Source organism: Chroicocephalus ridibundus, chromosome 4 (genome assembly GCF_963924245.1).
Source record: "Chroicocephalus ridibundus chromosome 4, bChrRid1.1, whole genome shotgun sequence".
Lineage (NCBI taxonomy): Eukaryota > Metazoa > Chordata > Aves > Charadriiformes > Laridae > Chroicocephalus > Chroicocephalus ridibundus.
The window spans coordinates 86,776,301-86,800,213 of record NC_086287.1 but is presented as its reverse complement, the minus strand read 5'-3'; positions in this window follow the sequence as shown (position 1 = coordinate 86,800,213).

Here is a 23,913-nt window from a genome sequence, read left to right as displayed (position 1 = left end):
TTCAAAAATATACAGGCTAAGGTCTTTCAAAAGAACTGCGGCTCATTTCTCTTAAGTCACATTTCTGTATATCAAAGTGTTCCAGAGCAAAACAAATAACTGCAGACAATTGCTATAGTTTCAATCAGCACTCAGCAAATGCTTGACAACACATGCACTTGCTGCCCCTGGGGCTTTCAGTAAATAGTAAAAGTGAAATATGCCATAACTAAACCAGCAGAAATTTCAAAATACTTCTCAGCTGTGGAAAAAAAGATAAAGCATAGACAAAGTCCCACAAAAGAACATGAAGATATTTTGTTCAAACCACAGGAAGTCATCAAGATGAAGGGAGAAGCATGTAATACTCTGGATGCACAATCTCACTAATTGGCTTATTCATGTCAGAACAGCATGGAAAAGAAACAGCACAGAAACCACTGTCTCAACTCCCACGAAAGAATGAGGAAGCCTGCAGTCGTGATGTTACTGTGCATGTTTGAGAAACAAATTGTGACAGACATTATTACCATTGAACAAAACTGAAAAACAGTGAAGTCAGAGGTCGTGTTTGCTTTCTCACTCGTAGTGCAGCATAGGTCACTATAGAAGGCAACATAAAAGCATTTGCCTTGCTATTATTTTGACACCGTTTTCCCTGATACCATCCGTTACAAGAATGGTTCCATTACTTTTTAGGCACTCACAGTGCTCAGTTTATGCTCACTTCCAATCTCTTTCTTCCCTTACGACACTTTTTTGAAAAGATATCCTTTTTCACTTTTGAGAATTGTGGAAGACCATAATCTGCTGTCATGCCTAGTTAAGTGTCAGATTCCAGTGATTAACAGCATGTGGGTTCAAATCAACTGTGATAGAGGCTTTAATCCTCAGGAAAGGATAACCAAAAGGCTTCTGAATACTTGATTCAGCAGATGGTTAGACAAGTTTAACTTTTATTATTATTATTATTTTCTTATTTCTCCTAGCCCTTCTTTCTCCTCTTAAGGGGTTAAACTCTTGGCTATTTAAGAACTATTTTTCATACTTCATGTAACATGGGCCCATGTTTCTGAGAAAACTGCACAGTTGAGACTATTATGAGAAGGTACGTATGCCACACAAAATAAAAGTGGTATGTAAAGGTAAGATTGTTAAGATAGGGAGAGTTGGCAGCTTAAGGATTCAAAAGGGGAAATGACAACACCAAAAGATAGAAAACACGAAGAAGAATGTGTGGGGTATGAAGAAAACAACATCCATTATGTGTATAAACCATTGTTTAAACTTTTACATTGCATATTTCCAGTTTAGAAAGCCCCTCCAACCATGACAAAAGGTGCCTGAACAAAGTGACGGAGAGAAAAGAAGCCTTTGCTTGTACCTCTGTTCCTTCTTACTACTCAGTCCCAAAAATAAAGGTAGAACTCTGTAAGTAAATGACACTAAGGTACTACACATGCACAGAAACACACATTCAGTTGAGTCCCTCCACCAAAGTGAGAATGTTGGAAGGAATGGCATAGCCAAATGTTATCAAAAGCACGTATTGTATTGCATTAGTGTTTAGTATTTAGATAATAACATATTAACAGCCAGGCAAAGGATTTTTTTTGTTAGTTAACACACCAATCCAAATTAAACCCAAACAATTTTGTAATAAATTTTGATCTGCAAAGAGAGTAAGAGAATGTGTACATTCACCAGGTGATAGTTACAGACTAATGTTAAATTTGGAAAGCCTAATATACTTAATAATTTAGTGCAGGTATAGAGGAATAAGTAAATAATGAGGGACAACATAAAGAAATGAAATAACACACTCACTCCCACAAGTGCTGAGGGCAAACTATCATCATTAATATAAAAATAGTAATTCATGCCAAAAATGAATTAAAAAAGCAAAATAAATTGATGTAAAGAAATGCTGTAAAGTTTCCAAGTATTGAACAGCAAATGCTACAATTCTTAGTTACTAAAACATACAATGTTCTTCCCTCTGAAGCTGTATTTTGCATTGCATAAAAAGTTTGTTTGCCAGGAAAAACTATTACCTTGTATTAAATGCAAATGAAACACTGCCACTAAGGGAGACACTATTATTTTAGACTATATATCAATATGTATATATTTTTAATTACGTATCCAGTTGTGCACAGTTGTAGGAACACATATGAAAACACACAGATTGCCTTCCTCCACAATACAGAATTACTGGTCCACTGAAAAATACCATCCCAGGGTTGGGTTTCCTTGCAAATTGAGAAATTAAAGCTAGAAAGGCCAAAAAGAAACTTACCATTAATGAATACTAACACCTTGGACTAACCGAACTAGTTTAATGAATTAAATGTAGTAAAGTATTAAATGTATTAAATTAATTGAAGTAACCGTGATTATGTACAAATAGCTGATCTATAATCCTATGATGACTGTTATCTTACTCCCTTACCATGTATTAATGAAAGCAAAAATAAGACAACAAAGAATCTATATTACTCTGTACTTAAAAAGACACATCTCACTCCTGTTAATGGAATATACAAAGCAATTAACCTTGTACTGCATTAACAAAGTATTGCAATTGAAACATCAAAACTAAGTAGTAAAGGTGTTTCCAACATCAGTGAAATTGTGCTATGTTTTCCAATAATACCTGTAAGGCTAATTTTAAACAATGACTAAGATGATATTAAAATTTAGGAAAGGTGTGATAAAAAGAAAGAATACAGTCAATAGGTAAAACAAGCATTCATGTAGATTTAGTGCAGGGAATAAAAGCATTTAACAATCTAGTTAAAGCAGATTCTATTTTTCTTGTAAGAAAAAACCCCAAAACTTGTCTAAATTATCCATCTTTCTTTCATTGTATGAGAGCCAACCAGTCTACAAACATTTAATTTTAAATATATTTATATGAACAAATAAAGCATTAAATGTTTAACTTGACTTTTTTTATTGTGTAGTCTGTATTTCCCTTAATAATTTTCTTTATGATGAACCTCAATCCTCAGTAAGTGTTAAAAAGAAAAATTAAATAACAATAGATATTTTACTGCCCTTTACCCTTATTTGTGAACACTTGCTGAGATTGGTTTTTAATCAATAACCAACTGCTAAGTTAAGTTAAAGTAACAAAGTTATGACAAAGGCAGGGCGGAGGCAGATGTGGATATGTTGTGATAGCCATCCTAACCACATAATTCACAACATCCCTATAAAGAATACAGATCGTAAAGAAGTCTGGGTGACATACAGATGAATGGTTCTCTGGAATCCCTTTAACTGAGGTAACCTCCACCATGATCCACTTTAGCACGACAAATCAAAATGGTTAATATTACTAGAAGTTATACACAACAATTGCTCAGAACTACTCTTCTTACATTTCTTCTATGACTTCTGCTCTGATGAAAACAACTATTTTGATTTTTCATTTTAAAAGTGCTCCTACTCCTATCATTTGGTTTCTGATGTAAATCCATTGTTACAGTGCAATTACTTCAAAATGCCTGGTTAGAGGGACAAATCTGGCAAAGCAACGAATGTTTAATTCACCTTGTTCACCTGACTACCTAACAACACTGATTAAAACATTCAGTCCTACAAGTTCTTTAAATGCAGTCCAAAGATCATCTCCTAGGATCTCATTCCTGGGATCACCAGAACATGAAGTGAACAGAATTTACTGTTCCTACACCTGACAGGATGAAGAATAAACCACAGTTTTCTCATGTTTCCAACATCGCTTTGCATCATGACTGATGCTTTCAGCATTTGCCTAGTTCAGTAAGGACAACAGTTACTGTTCTATTCAATCTGCTGTACTGTGGTGCACCTTTATAGTACATTGGTACTATGTAGCGGAGTAGAAGTTGCAAATTCCTAAGTAGTTTTTGTCTTTCTCACATGCCAAAGCACATATCCAAGAGACTGCAAAGGAGCTCTCTCCTCTCAAGGCTTATGTTCAAACCTTACACTGAGTAGCCAAATAATGTATTAAAAGTAATTCCCTTATTTCATCATGGTTCTGGAATTTTGCACAACCGTTCTACACAGCATTAAAACAGGCACTTCCATTGACATCATAACCACTCAGGCACTTGCACTGACATTGTAATGAGTCCTCTGGGGCTGTTACCCCATCGAAGGAAGTATGAGAGACACTTCATTGACACTGTAACAGCTCCAGTGCCTGGAACACGATGGTAATGGCTCCCCTGGGGCTGCTACCATGTCAGTGGAAACATATATGAGACACTTCCATTGATGTTATAAAAGTGCTTACACCCGTATCATAAGCAAAACCACAGAAATCTGGCAATAAAAATGAAATTATCAAGCTAAACAAAATAGGTTAAAGCGCTCAAGGAAAACAGAAATTTTCAGGAGACTCGTTATGTTTGTTTCAGTTTCCCTGAAACATGCTCATACATACAAATACTACCAGAAAAACTCAAATAAACACCCACCTCCTCCCATATAAGACGTCAGCAGGCACAGAGGAAGAGAGTGCCAAAAACTGCTCCTCATGCTTAAAACAATAGTGAAGGTACTGGCCCTTTATGAATTTTAAGTTACTCCTGTAAAAAGAAATATTTTAATTAATATTTCATAACTTCTCAAAAAAAGTAATGAATGCTTAGGAGTCAAAATAAGTTATTTTCATTCTACAGGTTTGTCATGATTTACTTGCACTGTTTGACGAGTGCTTGTTAATAAAATGTACATTCTGTAATTCTAATCCTTCAAAAAAATAATGTTAATGAGAAAATTGCTAATGTAATGAATTTATTATCTGAGAGCACAAACTAATTATCAATCCTTGTACAATTTGTTAAACTAAAACAAAAAATCCAACTAGCTTTCACCAGCTATATATAACTAACAACAACTAAGAATTATAATTACTATTAGAAACCATGAACAAGGGACTTCTTGTTTATATTATTTTTGTTAAAAGAACCTCAAAATCTTCTATTTGCATCCACTTAATGGACTCAATTTTTCTGTTAAGAAAATCCCCTTCAATAGATTCTCCAAGGACTGCTTTTGTAGATCATACAAGATCGCCAGGATCACATACCTAGTGCTGAGGGTCCCTGTTCTACCACCTAGAAGAGACAGCCAGGAAAAGTTTAGGAAAGCTCACAACAGGCAATAAACGCAAGCCAGTGCGGAGCTAGAACAGTAAGGGCAATGTTCTAGTAATTAAAAACAATAGGAAGGTTATAACACGCATACACAGCGAATGAAGAAATTGTGCATTATCAAAAAGAAATGTCCATTGACAAAATTTCCTATTGACTTCTGTCCTGTAGATCATTTACAGACATTCACTCTATTTAAAAATGAAACTTGTATACATAAACTTTGAAATTGTGTGACTCGATTCCTACAATTGTAAAATATTATTAGCCATGTACTGATTTAAGAATTTGTTGCAAATATCTAGATTCAATTATTCATATAACCAAAAAATGTGATTTTTCTATATACGTTGGGATGTTTGTGTCAAACAATTATTTTTATTCAGAAACTAACACTAGTCAGAAGTAACCTATTAAGAAGTTATAATCTGCATCATATGTGGTCATGCATTAATCCCTCAGAAGCTACTCACATTTGGCTATTATAATTTCACTTCAATTAGAAGGTGCCTACTTTTGAACTCTATTGCTCTTTTGAATTCAGTTTTTCTTTTGCTTAGAACTTACTTGGAACTCTAAAATTAAGCTTCTTTTTTAATATTATGCAAGGATGTTGGACTATAAAACTCTGTCTTGTGAACTGTAATATGAAATAGTTTGGCCTTGGAGACAAGTCATCTGAGAGACACCTATGGAAGCCCACATTGAGCTACAGACAAATTGCAGTGATTGAATTGCAACAGCTTCAAGCGTCTTGAAGAGACAGAACTCGTCATGCACCAGATTATAACAGCAGCAAGACACAAGAAAGAATTACAGCCTTAGTAACCCAGAATTAAACATCTTTCCAGGGAAAAATCACTGGAAATATGGAAGACACCTGAAACAAGTTTAAGCCAAATTTTAACCTAGTTGTGCAAGTAATGGACGCCTGTGAAAAGAAGGCAAAAAGCTACAGCTTTACACATTTGTATTTTGTGCCTGTAAACAAGGCGGTGAAACTGGCATACACACATCTGAGCAGCACTGTGAAGGAAAACATTGGCTTTATTTTAAGCAGAAGCTCTGAACAAACATGAAACTATTAATGGGCTTTGTAACTATCCACAGGCTGAAGACCAGGGCATTCTTCAAAGGGGAAATCCCAGTATGATACTGTATTTAGAAATCAACCTCCCCACATGTACCCAGCTAGGAGAGAGTGTGGTAGGCACTGCAGAAAGCCCAGAAAGAAACCCATTAAGGCAGTTAGATTTTTCCCAGCAACAGCAGCGCAGGAAAGGAGATAAAATAAAATAAAAATAAAAATAAATAAAAAAATAAAAAAATAAATTAAAAAAATAAAAAAAATAAAATAAAAATAAAATAAAAATAAAATAAAAATAAAATAAAAATAAAATAAAAATAAAATAAAAATAAAATAAAAATAAAATAAAAATAAAATAAAAATAAAATAAAAATAAAATAAAAATAAAATAAAAATAAAATAAAAATAAAATAAAAATAAAATAAAAATAAAATAAAAATAAAATAAAAATAAAATAAAAATAAAATAAAAATAAAATAAATAACCCCAAAACAAACCACCCCAAACAAAAAAAAAAAATCCACTGGTACTAAAGGAATTATCATCAAAGATTAGATTAGAAGCCCATCAAGTCCTTGCTCTTATCAACAAACTTCATTTGTTGTACAGGTGGGGTCAAGATAACTCAGGAAAAAAACTAGAGAAGGAAAATCAATTCATAGTTTGTGAAAATAGGGACTGTTTCGAGATACTGAATGTGTTTATTGCTCTGAAACTCATTAGGTACAAGAATACACATATTGAGTAAATATCATGATAGCTAAAAGGAAAGAAGAACTCAAAGTTTCTTAAAAGGTGTAGGAAAGACAACAACATGAGGGAAAAAAAACCTTTCTGAACAATTGCAGAGTGGATGGGGGAAGAGGAGGGCTACTGCTGACCCATTTCATATATCCTTATTGCACAGTTATAGATAGAAGATGAAAAAAAGCACACAATTTGTATATTTTCAATAACTCTTTATGACAATTACTTTACTGCAGTCTCTATTTTTGATGAAAGAGAGATATCAAGTGCTTACACTGACGACACCTGGACTAAGCGAAAAGCTGCTGATAAACGTATTACCAATTCAGTAAAGCCGTTAACAAGCGCTTGGGTTCAGTGAAGAACTTAAACGTACATATGCTCGACTTCAACAGGCCTTAAATTTGACAGAAACCAACGTGATTTCAGTAGATAAGAAAAGCTAGAAACAAATTCCCTAACAGGAGCAGATTGATTGCTTTATCATGAATAGCTTTGTCTACAATTGCTAATTTCAGCACAGACAAGGCTGAAGTTTAAAATTTGCCAAAAGCATAAGGACACAGAGCTAGTTTCCGTAGGGAAACAGCTAATAAAGTCAGCTTTAAAACATCAATAGAAAAGACCTCTGAAAAGCATATCCTCACACACACCTACGTATCTGTTTAAAATCACTTCTCTGCACAGCTCTTCCAGCATCAAGAGCCCTCCAGCCGCACACCCGCGGGCGGGCAAATCAAAGATACCCAACGCTAGCCACGATACCGCTGGCAAGGGAGAAGCGAGACAAGGCGGCAGCCCCTTCAGCCTGCAGTTTTCCGGACCGAAGAAGCCGGCCCTGCAGCCTCCACAGCCCTCACACACGCAGCCCGTCCAGAGCCCGGCAGCGCCAAGCTGAGGGGACCGCGCTGAGGCGCCGCGCGCCACCGCCGCACCCGGCCCCGCCCCGCCTTTTCTAGAAGCTTCCGGGCGGAGCTCGCTGAGGTGACTCTGCGCTGTGGCGCGGCCCCGCCAAGGCATGAAGTAATCAGGACGTTTTTCTCTCCTTTTCTTTGTCTGTTTTGAACAGCGAACAGGAAAGGAAGAACTTTTACCTCACGCTTTCATGCAAATCGGGTAGATTCTAACGTAGAGCGGCTGTATGTGCTGTGGCTTTAGTGTCTCCGGTTGGGGCTTCGCTGGAGTTGAGGTGGCACAGCACTGGTGGCCCTTCGCTGAAGGAATTCCTGGCTTTTCTGGGAGAAGGTGCTTCAGGTTGCAGCTCTGCTAAGGAAAAACTGTTACTTGCAGCTCCCCGTAAGTCCGTTTGTAGGGATGTGGTGTACCTTTCACATACTTGAGCGCTGTGTTGCTATTTCATATGAAGTTTAAAGTTAGGGCTCTGATTTGCAATGTAATTTGTACATGGAAATGATTACAAAACTTATTCAGTCAAGTCTCTTGTGTTTAATAAAACTGTGGATGTAGGCTGACCGTAGACAGAGTTGGCTTTCTGGAGAAAAGAGAAGAAGAATCTCAAACCCTAAATTTTTAGCTAGAAAAGTTGGATATTCACATGAAATTCTAAACCTGTTGTGGACTTGTTCCCACTGTTAAAAGCTGAGAAGCCATCTTAAAATGAGTAAGTTGCTCTCTACTAGATCTATGAAAAAAGCTAGTGTAATTTAATGGCTTGGTTGTCCATTCATTAGCTACTTGAAAATTAATAATTCAGGAACATAATAAATGTTTTAGGTACTGATAGCATTAATATTGATGGCATATAGGAGATTATTTTAGTGTTGGATACTTGAATATGTATTGGCTGCTACTGTATAATACAAATTTATTCTATATTATTTAGTGTCACAAGCTAGTAACTAAAAATTTTTTTATAGTAGAGCAGTGGTGGTTAATTTGATACTACTCACATAAAGGTGTTACAAATTTCTAGGCATATGTTATGTCTGCTAGTGTATACCTTGAATAATATTCACACTGTCATTAGGTGGGTTTTGCAGCAGGTATTTTTTATATTCATTTTTATTTTAAACATGGGCGTGGCTCAGTGGGTTGCAAGTGATAACAAGTGCTATCTTAAGGGAAATAACATGATAATAAATGTGTGGTAGTGAACTTAACGTATTATACTGCTAACATTTACTGAATGTGATATTTTATATATAAATCTTTTGGGGATAGAGGTAGTATTTTATTTTTGCAGAAGGTGGAGTAAACAGTCACAATTACACACTGGTAAAAATTTCTAGCTTAACATGTATCAGCTTCATGTAGGTAGCACTACTTGTTTGTCTCGCATTTGCGCTAAGATACAGAATATAAAGCCTTCTGAAATTTTAAATAAAAATTCTTGCTTGTGTATTTCATGCATGTGTGTACTAATGCTGCTGTAGTAAAACATTTTAAAATAAAAAGGCTTCATATTAATTAGGTTAAGTTGTTAGGACACGAACTAGCTAAAAAAAATGGTTTTTTCTTCGTAATATCCTTGTCTTCGATGTTTTGATTTTTATTCTGCATGACTTTCTTTTGGGGTTTGGAGCTTTATTTTAGGCTTAGACCACAACTTATCCTGTTAATTTGTGGCCGAAGAATTTCTGCTCTTGCTGCAGTTCTTTCATGGCTGTGTCTATTAATGTATGTATATATTATTTTCAGGCACAAAACAAGCTTGTACATAGTAAGTTAAGCAAGAAAATGATGCAAACATTAGCACGTTTATAACTGTCATTCCTATATTTACCATGCAGTGATGAAGACATGCAGCCTCTACAGCAAAAGTCTGTGATTCTCTGCCAGCTGGCTGCCTGCCTTAACTTAAGGGAATAGTAATAAATGAAGCCTAGGCAAATGGCCACCATCTGGGTAAAGCTCAAGTGAGCTTGTTTGGACAAGGCTCCAGGGTCATGTAAATGAAATGGACTTTAATGTTAAGATGCATCTGTGAACATACAATTCATCCTTATATAAAGTCTGTCTTGATTCAGTGCAGGTGCAGAAAGTTGGAAGTATTTATAAACTAGATATAATTTAGAGTTTTTTAAGTATGAACATTGTTTATATGTATAAATAGCCATCTGATGCCCATCTTCCAAAGCAGCCTTGAAAACAGAAAAACAATATTAAAATATGTAAAAAGGAAAAGGGCATGGAGCAGCCATATAGGTAATGACTTCTAATGGGCTTATTCATGCATGTTGATTCTTTATTATTTTTATCAGTACAAAATAATACTGATGCTTTGCTATAATTAAATATGTCTACATTTGTTAAGATTTTAATATTTTTGACCAAAAATGTTGCACTTGCACATGCTTCTCACCTGATTCTGTATTTTTAGAAGCTACAATGTAATGCATTGTTAAAGGTCTTTTGAACTCTGTTTTAGTTTTTCTACTCATTGCTGAAATTGATTGTTGCTATATAATATTTTAACCTTTCTCAAGCCATTCATATTTTGACAAGGTAGTTTGTATTTGGCTTTTGGTTTTGGATCTTATTCAGTAAAAGAGTAACCTAGCTTTGGGAAGGTAGTTAATTATTGGTGAAGGTAATATAATCATTGAAGATAAGATAATGCATGACTCTTGGCATGTTACTATGTTTTCCTTTACTCCAGTCTGTGCTTGATGGTAAATGTTCCTTTGAAAGACCTGCTTAGTATGTCTGTGTATCATTTTGTAACATCAGGAATCTTACCTGACCCTTTAGCTGTAGTTCTAAGTCATTGGGTGATCTTATTGTTGCTTGACTGACCATTTTTTTCCATACAAAGCCATTAGTCCAGACATAATTTTTCAGTAGTATGAGTATCCTTCATTTGTTATTTTGTCTGTATATGTGTATATTGTATACTTATAATTTTTTCTGTATGTGTTGCATATGCATGTGCCCCATGTTTCAGAAAAACAAACCTGCATCTGTGTAATGTTGCTGTTGTAAATACAGAAACCTACACGTAGTAAAGGCTGCTGTAACTCTATGTTGTCAATTATGGATGATTCAGGTTTTACCAGGCTTCTTAAAATATACCAAAGAACCTAAATTCTTAGGTCAAAACTTCATATTAAAACTTCTTTGACAGATTCTGACAGTACAGTGGCAACCATGACCAGCGTTGCCATTTCCATCCCCTGCAGGTGAATTTCGATTTATGCTTTTTCCTTATTTGTACAGGACCTCATACCTGCATTGGAACTTACTCTTATATGTATGTCCAGGAAGAAAAGAGGCGTATCCTGCTTCTGCCAAGTACAATTAAATTCTGTAGCACCATACAGTGACTGAGTACTGCCTCAGCTGGACTTGCAATGTATTCACCCTTTACATTAACAGAACTGAGACATAAGCGAGGACTCTTGTGGCTCCTAAAGAGCAACTCTTCCAGCTGAAATAAAGGGATCATTCTTTTCATTGAGCCAGTGGGAGCTGCGCTAAGCTTCTAGGCTGGAAGTCTCTCTTTGCATCTTGCAAGGGACTTATTTAAAATCATTCCTTTGAGGGCAGATGGGGTGAGGAATTTGGGATTTAAGCAGATGCCCCTTAAAACTATGCGCTTACTTTTAAAATCCAGTTACCATAACAACTGTACAGTACTTTTGCTCTCAAACAAAGCACTTTTTTTGTGTATTAGGAAGTTTGCACTGCAGGATAGAAGCTGATTTACTTTCCCTGAGGAAACACGCCATACGACATGCAGAATGTCAGGGAGTGAGAAATACAAACTGGAGCCATGAAACCACATTAGAAATAAAACAGCTTATACCCTTTCAGAACTTTTATCTTTTTTTTCCGAACAAATAGGAAGATTAAGTCAAACTGTACCATTAACAATATCGAGGCAGTCATCAATAGGACAGATAATTATGGCAATGGCTCTGATAGGTTATAAATTATGAAAGGGTTAAATGTCACACCCTGGTACCCTCAGGCACGTGTAAATACTTATCACTAAGAAACCTACAGATGCCACATTCACGTTCTCCACTAAGATACTGTTATATGGTACTGATTGGCAAATACAATATAACAATGATCAGTGTAGTTTGTACTGAGATAGGGAATTCTATATGCAATAATTTAAGGATCAGATTCTTATTGCCTACTGACAACTGAATAATAGTTTCAATTTTATACCCTCCTCTGCATTATTATTATCATCTCATTTCTGCACGTTACCATTATCTCCTCCCCTCCTTGTAGTATGGCAGATCTAATAGTATATATGTGATCAGTTATTGGGGTTTAATCTAATTAAACCAATAATCTAGTTATTGGTTTAATCTAATTGAGTTGGTGTCACATCTGCAGAAAATAACTGCTTTCAAAAGAGATTAACCAGACCATTCTAAAACTTTGTTAGAAATACTTGACACTGGTATATGCCTTCCATATGTTTGCATTCTTTCATACAATTGGCATTGTATTTCTGCGTTTTTATGCATATGTGAATGTGTGTACAGAAAAAAGAGCCTTTTTTGCTTAATGCAAGCAATTTCATTTGTTTAATAGAGTATGCTAAATACATATTCTAATCGTAAGAGGGTACTTAACTCTACAAGAATGAACTTAATTACCATTTAATTAACTCTAAACCAGATTAATCAACAAATGTATGATTAGGTAATTATTACCTCTTTACAAGTCATGTTACCACTAACAGAATTCAGAATGTAGAATGCAAGAGTTAAAAGTCGATATGCCATTTGGGAAATGTGTGGAACCATATAATAGACATTTCAAAATGTACCAACTACCACTGCAACAAGATGCTTATGTAATGTACAATTCAGTGCCATGTTAAGGTATTATGTACTTTATTTTAGCACCTTGTATGGTCACAAAGGCCTCTCATGCCGAATAAGAGCAATCAAGTTGCAAATTACTGGGACTGCTTATGGAATAAGGAACATTTGTTAAAGTACTGTTTCTGCTGCTTGCCTGCTAAAATTTCTATTTTAATAACTTAAGTTACTTTCTCCACTGTTTACTTCAAAGACTAATCACTCGATGATATTCATAGAGCCAGGTGCTGGAACATCTGAACATACATAGTTTGAGTACTGTGCAACTACTCATATTAGTGTATTATTTATCTTCATAATAAATGTTTTTTTCTTGAGTACTTAATTTTGAGTCTAGTGTATATATATGTCTATTAAGGAAGTCCTTATAGAATGATATCTTTGTACCTGTTTTATAGAGAAGTGTTTTTTAAAGTTAAATGAGAATTCATCAGAAAATAGTGATTCTCAAGAAAATATGGTTTAAAAACATTGAGAGTAACAAAACAAAGAATTCCTGAGTGAGATTTCTTTTGCTGTAATTTTCTGTTTCTGTTCTTCAATGAAAGGCAAATATTCTGCAACAGCAAATGCAATTTATGAAGGGCTAGCCTATCAAAAGGAGTATTTTCATTCAGCCATAGTTTAAGTTTAGAAAGGTCTAAATTTTTAAGACTGTTGCTGTCCACCCAAAGTAATTTCAAAACAATTTTTAAATGCACTTACAAATTCTTAGAATTAACAGGGGTTTGTATTTAATTAGAGTTGTACAGATATATATGTTGACTGAAGCTACTCTCAAAAATTTTAAATAAAAGTGATTAAATACTGAAAGTGGTTGTCCAGACATGTTGTGGAATCTCTGTTCTTGAAGATTTTCAAAACTTGACTGTACAAGGCTCTGAGCAACCTGATCTGACTTTAAAGCTAACCTTGCTTTCAGGAGGAAATTGGATTAGAAGAGCTCCAGAGGTCTTCTCCGATCTATATTTTTCAGGGATTCTGTGACTACTAAGTAACAGTGCTAAAACTTGAAGAATGTCATTTAGGTTTCCATGCTTTAAAAGAGTGATCACACGGTTAGCAGTAAGATAGCTCACACTGAAAGTGACAGTCTATCATGTTGAGTGCATCCTTCAGAGTAGTCTGGCTAATGGAGTACGAGTAAGAATGTGTAAACACTTCCCTCTTAACCAGGCTTGTCTTTAAAAGTGTAGATGATGAGCTTGTTTCTTGATAAAACTTACTGAAGACTGTATTATCAATGCACTAAAAAGAGGTGTATGGCTTAACAATAAAAAAACAAAAATTGTTTCAAAGCCTATATCAAATAGCTACTTCAAATCCAGATTTAAATTAATTCTAGAAACTTTGAAAAATATTGTAATGTTCAAACATAACTAAGTCAGTTCAATAGATAGATGCTACCATATTTTCAATATTTAGTATTTCTCATGTAAAAGCTTATTATATGGTGTAATTATTGCACCTGAGATAATGAACATATTGAAAATTGTTTCATTTTAGTTTTTAATGAGCAATACCTCTGACCACCTTCTGCCAGTCAGTGTTGTACCACCAGTCTTTTTCACTATGCTTGCTTTAGTGGTAGGGAGTAGTTAATATACTTCCACCTACTGAACTGTGATCTAAACAAACTATAACTAACAGAATTTTTTCTAATCTACTACATAAATGTGCATTATAATGTGTAATGTATTTTGCACAGTAGAAACAAAATGGCAAGGTCATTTGTGTTCTTGGAAGATTACAGTGTATTAGAAGAGGGAGTGCGTAGGGAAAGAAACAAAAATCCTACAAGCAAAGTCATCTTTTGGAGAGTAAATCAAATACCTGCCTACACAATTTGTTAAAACTGCAAGACTTGACCTTCACTTCTAGGTCTAAGAATCTGCTAGCTCTGTAGTTGAATGGACAGTGAGCATGACAAAAAGCTTTGAAATGAGTAGATTCCAGCTTTGTGAACCTTAGCATGTGATAGTAGACGCTGGTGATTAGTTTCTTACATTACCAGTGATACGTGCGTCACCTCTTCTTTTGCACATGTATTACGAGCTTGCTTTGCACTTCTTCCTCATTCTTCTCCAGTCATACTGTCTGCATAATTTCCACTTTTCTTTTGTACTTAGAGTGGTCTCCTTCACTCGGTATCCACTACAGTCTTTTCTTCACCAGGAAAAACAAATTTCCCTCAGAGCTTTATTTTACTGACAAAAAGCAGTAATCACTTTTCTAGAAAGCAAGCAATGTCAAATAGCTTTGTCTGACATAGTCTGAGCAGATTAGACTTGTATGTATTATTTATAAAGTAATACGCAGCAAGAGCAAATGCTGAAAGTAGCATTGACCCAGACATCTGAAGACATGAGGATGCCTGACTTGCACTGATTGGAAGGTCTTTGCTGGGTTACAGTAGGCCTGAGAAGGCTTCAAGTCCACATTTCTAATAAATTTAATTACCTTGAGATCAGAAGTTAAGTGCTTCTTGTGTTTGCCTCGGAAGTCATTTGCTGCTTTCACTGCATCTTTGCTAACCCATGTATCCCTGTTTAAAATTGCCAGTCTAGTATAAAAGAAATGAGTCTCATCAGTATGTGCACACTATGTGGTCCATCACTGAAAAAGCAAATACCTGTTTATGCTTTTGGCTCCATTTGTTTAATTGATAGTCATTAAATATAGTGGCTCCGTTACTTAGTAGGGCTATTACACTTCTCACACATGCTAATTTAATAATTGCAACTGCCTGTGTTTTCATATTAGTTTCTTATTACAACTTTACTAAGTTGCAGGCTTAGTTGTTTTCCTCCAGAACAGGATTTTTGGGAGCACAAATGGGCCACTGCTCTTGTCTGTGAAAACAGATGATAGCCTGCAGTCTATATTGTGCAGTAATCTGAAACAATACCCAAATCAAGCCCCCCAAATATTGTCACAGAAAGGCAGAATGAAATGGTGACACTGCAGTTTGGATGAAGAGGAGGTGTAGGCTATCCAAATGTGAAATACACGTTATACATCAGATTTAGACAAGTTATTTAGGTTTTGGGGATTGTTACCTACTTTTAGATGTGTACTCATGCCTCTTCATCCTTAATACCTCTGAAAAGAATGAATAAAGTAGTTCCTCAAGAAGTCTGAGTATTGTGACCTGTCATCTGCCATGAAATACTGAAAACGAGTTAAAACATTCCCAATGTTCCAATGGATTTATGAAGATATCCTTGCTGTGGTCTTGTTCTCTGTCAAGCTGAGAAGTTTACATGCTATGAACAAAATCATTATTCTGTATTCAAACAAGTGTTTGAATAATATGCTGGAAGTAGAGTATATGGTATACACAATGATGCATGAGGTCATTTCCCTTTTTGACATTTACAGAACATTTTATATATTTTCCTTATAAATAGAGTTTGAAAATATCTGGTACTGCACCATCTCCAATTTACTCAATACCAAAATACTAGCATTAATTTATTTATAATTAGTGTCAGAAAGATAATTATCCTTTTCGAGACTAACATTTGGGGGGATGGGAGGGGAAAATGAAAATGTCTCATGCTGAGACGTCATGCAAGATCATGATACTGCAGCATTTAAAATTGTAATTTTGTAACGAAAGTATTTTGGAAAATATAGATCATGTAAAATTGAGTAGAAAAACACATATTTAGCAGTTACTAATCTATTCAGGTGAACCAGATTTAGAGTGTCAGTAAGTAAAGTTTTAGTCGTTTTAAGCACGATTTTGAAAATTTTTGGTTTTACTACATTTTTGTGATAAGGCATGTGTCACAAGGCATTAAGGCATGTCAGCTTTCAGAAATCAAAAGATATATTACGTGCAGTGTACTGATGAAAATACCTCTCAGCAATAAAGATCTAACATTACTTCCAGGTTGTTTACTATTTCAGATAATAATGTATGCTATTACAAAAGCAATTAAGATTCAAAGACAAAAGGTTTTTTATGGAAATGAAAGGCAAATTCAAGTCTTTTTAATGATTCTTTCAAAACTAAAATGATTACAGGTCATTCTTTTCAAAAGGTCATAGATACAGATAGAATTCAGGCTTTTGTAAATTGAGTATTCTTCTCCAGAAATGCCAGCCACTAGTAGTTTATACAATAAAGTAACATGGGCATCGGTGTGAAACAATAGCAGAGGCACATTTTCTTGACTTCCTGATGCTTTTCAACATGACCCATGATTCCAAGTAATTTTAGCTTTCATATTAATGGGGTAGGAAAAAAATACATCTTTACATTCACGTTTACATTATCTTCATAGGATGCTTCCTGGTAGACAAAAGGATTACTAAAACATGAGGAATAATTATGAATACAGATTCCTTAGATGTATTAGTACTGTCCACTTCATATGCAGAGAAGTGAGAAAATAGATTTTACAATTTCAATACATGTGGGGGTTTTCTTCCTCGTATATCTTAATGTAAATGACTTTTTTGTTGTTTTTTACATTCTAAAAGAAATGATTTAAAGTTCTTTGTACTCAGCAAAAAAAATTATTTTCGGTATCAAATTGTGCCTTGAGAGATAGAGCTATCTCTGTTAAAAGTCAAGACAGGTAGCACAAAAAAGTGTCTGATTGCTTTCTTAGCAATTGCATTGTTTTCTTTCTGGTTTCAGAAAATTGTCTTGAGATTGGATTTCCCCTTACTCCCCTATACAGAGTAGCATGCAATATAAAGTAATTTTTTTGTTTCAAATACATTTTGGTGCTGTGAAGGCTTATTACATAACACAGAAGCATTTCACCTTCAGAGCACAAAAAAAAGGGTGTACCTTCTGGGCTTAAAGAAAACTTTTAGTAGTGAATCACCCACATAAATAATACTTTATTTCTTCTACTCAGATGATGGCGCCATCTAATTTCTTAAAGTTAAAAAAAAAGAAAAAAGGCAAAATCTGTGTTCATTGTGTTATTCCCCACAGTATATTAGCACTGACTATTGTCAGCTGGCTGAGAATGAGAATGAGAAACGTTCCTCTTTTCTTGCATTTATAACTTTCAAGATGAGTAGTATGAACATCTGTTTCAGTTATGGCTTTTCAGGATTTTGAGAACTCTATGCTCACATTGTCCTCAGCGCCTCTTGAAAGTGTGGAGCCTCTCTGAACTAAAGTGTTCAGTTGGCTTTGTTAATTAATTTTTAAGAAGCAGGACGAACCACTGAATTAGTTAAAAGAGAATTGTTGTGGAAATCGCTTTATTCATCTGCTCAATTTTAAATACAAAGGGGAGTGATTTAGATTTTGCAATAAAAATCTAATTAAGAACCTATATTGCAAGCAACTTATTGATCTGGTAGCTGTGATAAAAGTTCACGGTATATAACAGAGTATTTGAGCAACATCTCATATACCTCAATATAATTAAGTCAAACTATGGAACATTGCTATCTATTCACTTGTTGCAAGTTGCTCATCAGAGTGAGGAACAAGATATTTTATCTTTTATTAATTGACAACTAAAATGGAACAGTATAATCCTGGTCATGCATTGGGATGTTGAAATGTTTGTGGTTTTAAACTGCAAAATTTTTAGATTGATCTTTGGTGTTGTGGATGAAAGATAGAATTATAGGCTGTGACAACTGTGAGTACTATTTATTATTTCAGCAATATCACAAACTATGAAATAGAATTAATGAAGAATATTGTCTAATTACCATAGTTTATTATCCTGTATAAGAAAGTCCTCTTTTCGATAACTAAGTAACGTGGTACCTCACACCTTAATATGGCAATTTAATACAGGGAAGCATGTATGTAATGGGATACACAACTTGCTCTGAGTTACTGTAAAAGCTGGTTATTTTCTATTTATGAACTGCACTAAGCAACTTCTACATTAGTACTAAAAACCACACCATAAAAAATTAACACCCTAATGCTGCAAGTTACTTAACAAAAACAAAAGCTATTCATTGGAATTTCAGGTTGTCCTGCCTCCCTTACTCCCGCATACCTGCTTATGTTTTGTACATACCTTCACCTTTTTTCAGTCATTTTGTTCTTCATATAGTATCCGCCTTATAGAATAGACAAATTTACTTCAATCAGAAAGTGTAAAGGTAAATAGGCTTTGAACTTTACAAGTTAAATAAAAAGGTTACTTTTTAGCTGTGTTCTTAGCCTTTAGTGCTAATTTGCAGTTGGCAGTTGCATGTTAGTGAAAGATGTTTAGAGCTGTGAGTGCTGCTTCTTAGCCCTGTTATAAAGATTAACAGTCTCATATGTAAATAATTTAAATTTCAAATGAAAAGGAAAATAGTGACAAAGCTGATTCAGTGACAGGTAATTATAGGATCCTTTATATGTTCCTCAAGGGAACTTGGTCCTTTAGTGCTTTTGCACCTCATATAATCAATATCTTTGATATTTTTATATGAGACCTTTGCAAAGTGTTACTCACTTCAGGCCATCACTATGATCACTTAAAACATTCCTGTTACAGACAAGGAAATTTTTTTCTTCCTTTTAGTGCTAAGCCCCCAAGGCCTACGCATCTCCTTATTACCACAAAATAAAAGTAATTAACTAAGGTTTCTGAAATCACTGTGTTCAGACTGCCTCCAGCTGATGTGTAGAAATTTATTTTGAATTACTTCAAACATGCTTTGGAATAATAGTGTGAGTTCTCAAAATTACTGAGATAAACAGAGACTGTGTTTATACCTGTATGGTCTTAAAAATAGCGGTGTTAACAGATAGTTAACCAGGTCTGAAGTGTAACTTCTTACTTTTCTGTTTGCCTTTCTACAACGTTCTGTCTGCAGTCAATTATAGTATATGAAAAGATCAAATGGAGATAATTAATGAATCCCATATTAGTGGACGAGTTCTATAAAGTGAATATTCTACTACTTTCTTGTTGCGTATTAAGCTATTTATTGCCTTGGGTATTCATTATGGATCAGTACAGCAACTGTGCTTTCTAACACCAGCATGCTTACACTTCAAGGTTTCAGCTACTTACTATTTCCTACTAGACCTTTTTATTTTTCTATTTTCTATACAGTGGAAATGAATTATTAAACAAACAAAAATGCTGTACTAAAACCCACTCGCTTATGAGTGAAGTTATTGAGGAACTTCTGGAGTATGTGTGCGGGTAGGCTACACTGGTTTGTGTCACTAACAAGATAATACGTTTTTGTTTTGTTTGTTTGGGTTTTTTTTGTTTTTTTGTTTTGTTTTGTTTTTTGAAAGGGATGAAGGTGGTAAAGCAGAGGTATTTGTCTGGCAAAAAAAGGAAACAAAAGATGAAGCAGGTCATGTGTTTGGGTGTGTGCCTCTTAAATAGCTCTGTGCTGGTCAGAGTTTGGGTTAGGACAGTATATTTGTTGTTCCAAACATACAAATATACTTAGGTCTGCCTTGCTTCTGCAGTCAGGAGGGACCTGGTGTGCTTTCTTTTCTGTCGGTGAGGGAATACTCAGAAATTTATTGAGTAACATATCTGGATGATGTATATCACTTCTCAGATGTCAAACTCTTTCTAATTGTAACCCAGATAAAACTTCTAGCAGTTTAGGTCAAATCCATTTTAAAAATTTTCTAGAGACTAGAACATCTTGTGTGATGGCTATAATTTGCTTTGATAAAGACAAAAATTTTAACTCAGGTGAGAGTGGTTTACTATTTGAAAAGTACTTAGAATACCATTTAAAATGTCACTGAATGGCATTAGTTGGAACCGTCCTAAAGCCTTTAATAATACTGTATGTGCAAACTCGACCTTTACATGGCATACGAAGATGGAATAAAAAACCCCAAACTATAAAAAAACAAATGAAAACTGTATAAAGCTATATTAAAGGAAATCACACTAAAATAATTTGTTCTCTGTTTTGATTTTTTTTGTACATAGCGTCAGTGCTTCCTAAAAACATGTCAATACTCTCCAAACAATGAGCAAATTAAAACATAATAAAGGTGGTAGTGAGAAAATTGTTTCAGTCAAGTAATGTAAATTTGGAAGATCAGAATATTTTATGATCACTTCAAAAGAAGCTTGAATTAATGTTTTAAAATTAGACCAATACTACATTAAGACCATTTCATGCAGAATTGTAAACACCAAGAGGTACTTCAAGACACGGTATGTCATCAAAGGATTGCTCTGTCCCATCATAAGAATAAAAAAATGTTTTGAATATGTTCAGGAACACTGATGGTTCTTGAATAGAACTCCAGAGGTTATAAAAAAATAAAATCTTTTAAGTAATTGAGTATGACCATTGACCATATGCGACAGGAATAGCTACAAATATTGGCAAAATTTTCTTTCTTGAAGGCTTTCAGGGTAAAAGCAGCCCTAAGATTATGCTGTGGTTATAGGACTAAGAGGTGGAAAGATTGTATAAAAAATAAGGGTAAAACAGGTGAAGGAATTAAATACATTATTATGCAGTCCATATGAAAGGTTTAAGAGATTCTGGCCTTATGTAGCAAAGGTGACTTTTGTTATGTTAATCTGTTTTTCCAGAAAAGATAAACCTTGTTAACATTCTAGATTTGTTAATCTTAGAACAAGTAAATGTGTGTATGCAGCAGGGAAGATTTCAGAATAGCTTGGCTAATATTATGGTCTTTGGTAAACAAAACAAGTATCCAAAAAGGAGTGCCTAGAGGTGTAATCACTACTGAATTAATTTGGAAATTAAAGTCTTTCACTCGGCTCCTTAAAAGATGTGCCTTTAATGCTTATTAAATGACAGATGGGACTTTACAATAGAGGAACAAATGTTAAAATTATTAATTATGACTGATTTTAATATTTACAGATGTAATAATACTAGTGTTTTATTATGTGGTTATCTTACACCATGAGGGGAAATCTTTTCTTTGACAGATTTTTATAACCATGATCTATCTAACGTATTGCTACAGTAAAAACCCTCTAAGATTGAAACCAGATGGAATTAGATGAAAACTGGAAGACTATAATAGTCTTCTTTATTAAAAACATACGCCTCATTCTCATCTTTTATGACTTTGTGCTTTTATTTTTGCTCATTAATTTAAATCCTACAAATTATCAATCCTAAAATGTTGATATGTATTTGTTAATTAAACACTTTTTCTAATATATTCTGTTAGTCTGATAACAAAATAACAGCTATTGAAGTTTTTTTAGTACCATAACCTTATGAAAACAAAAAAATGAGAAAATACCAGTGGCATATTTTCACTTTTTTATTAAATATTTTAAAGGGAATTACATGAAGTGCGCCTGTCCAATTGTTCAATGAAGATAAAAGACAAAAGCAAAGCAAGAAGAGTGAATTATTTTAGTGAATGAAGAAGGGTTTGCATGCTACAGAATGGGAAAAATAGTAGGGAACGAGTATCTAAATTGTAATTAGTTACAAAGTACTCCTGCTGACTCCTTCATTCAAAGGCACTGATAAGAAGATAGAATAGGTATAGGGTTAATGTATCCGACTTGAAGTGGACTAAAATGGTATTGGCTAAATTTTTGAGTGCATAAACTGATGTATAAAGAAATAGAGTTTCAAGATGAAACCTTAAAGAGAATTTTTCTGATTGATAAAGCATTTCTGAGAAAAAGATGAAAGACTGCTTAGGTAAATATTACAGAATTTGGTACCCAGAGAACACGATTCATTATTTCGCCATCCTCTGAAGGATACTTTAAAAGGATCTGCTTTGTTTCCTACTTTCAGAAACAAAGATTTACATAGCACTGTGTGCCCTTCCAAATTTTGGATAGTACTGGGACAGATTTCTACTCTGGGAGAAATTTATCCTCAGTGAATACTGATTGTCTGCCTTGATGTATATCAAGATGCTGATAGTGGTCTTATATTGCCTCAGACTTTTCCTGTAGGGCTTGCCTTTACCCTTGCTTTAACACTGATGGATGGTAAAAATAGTTGAATATACTGTGAATTCAAACTGTGGTGATATTTCCTCCCCCCGCCCCATTCGGTCTGTAGTTTTCCTCCTGTCATGCACTTTTCTGTTCTGCAGAGTTGTTGTATAATTTTAAAGCTGAACCTTTATTTACAAGCATCCAAAAATAAAATCTTGGTGCAAGAGAATGAATAAAAAATTCGTATAAAATGCATTGTAACAGGAGATTAATTTTTTAAAACATCATAAAGTGGTGAATTTCTTGCAGAATTACCTAATTTGAGCTCTAATTTGTGTAAACAAACTGGATACTTCTGCTGGTTTCACTGAGACTTTTTTTTGCTATTCTTTATATATTTTTTTATTTGATTTGCTATTCTTTGTATTTTACATTAGGGATAAAGGACTAAGGCAAGATTTGTTATTATCCCTTGCAGACATAGTTCTCTTATTTCACGGCCTGACTACTTGCGTTACTATATAATATCACACTTGGTTTTATTCTGGCGGTCTATTTTTTTCACTCAGATACCTTCAAACTTGTCCCTGAGTGTTTTACCTGATTACCACTTCATAATATCAGTGTCTTCTCCCTTTGTCATCTCCTTAGCCTTTGTTACACTTCTCTGTTCTTCGCCAGTTCTGAGATACAAGTAGTTTTCCTCTTCCTTTGTGATTAAAACCAATAGCATAGTCATCCTGTAATCTTTACTATTGTTCTTCTATCCTGCATATTACCATAATTCCTTTTGGGCTTTTTTACTAGAGACTAAAACTGTTATGTCATCTTGGAAATGCTGACCTGTTATCTTCCTTGCATCTTCATCACATTTTTAATGGTGTAAACCTCTTTCACATGATAGCTTTGTCTTTGGAAGTCTTGTATTAGTAGTTGTTCTCCCAGAATAGACAATTTTATTCTGTACTTTCTCCTTTTCAGCAAGTGTCTGTAAATGCTGACTTGTCTGAATTCGATGCTTATTTCCAGGCATATTTTCGATATGGGATCGTCACTTTCAAGTTACGTAGTTGTTATGCTCTCATTTTACATAGAAAAGGATGTTATAGTAAATGGTCAATTTCTTCTATCACTCTACACTGAAGAACTAATAATAACTTTTTTTTTTATGCCATGGAGTTACATGTGAAACACACTTTACAATTTAGAGTGGTAAGCAGCTATTTACTTATTATTTATATTAGCCATGAATTGTAGAAAGCATATTCTGTATCTTTTCT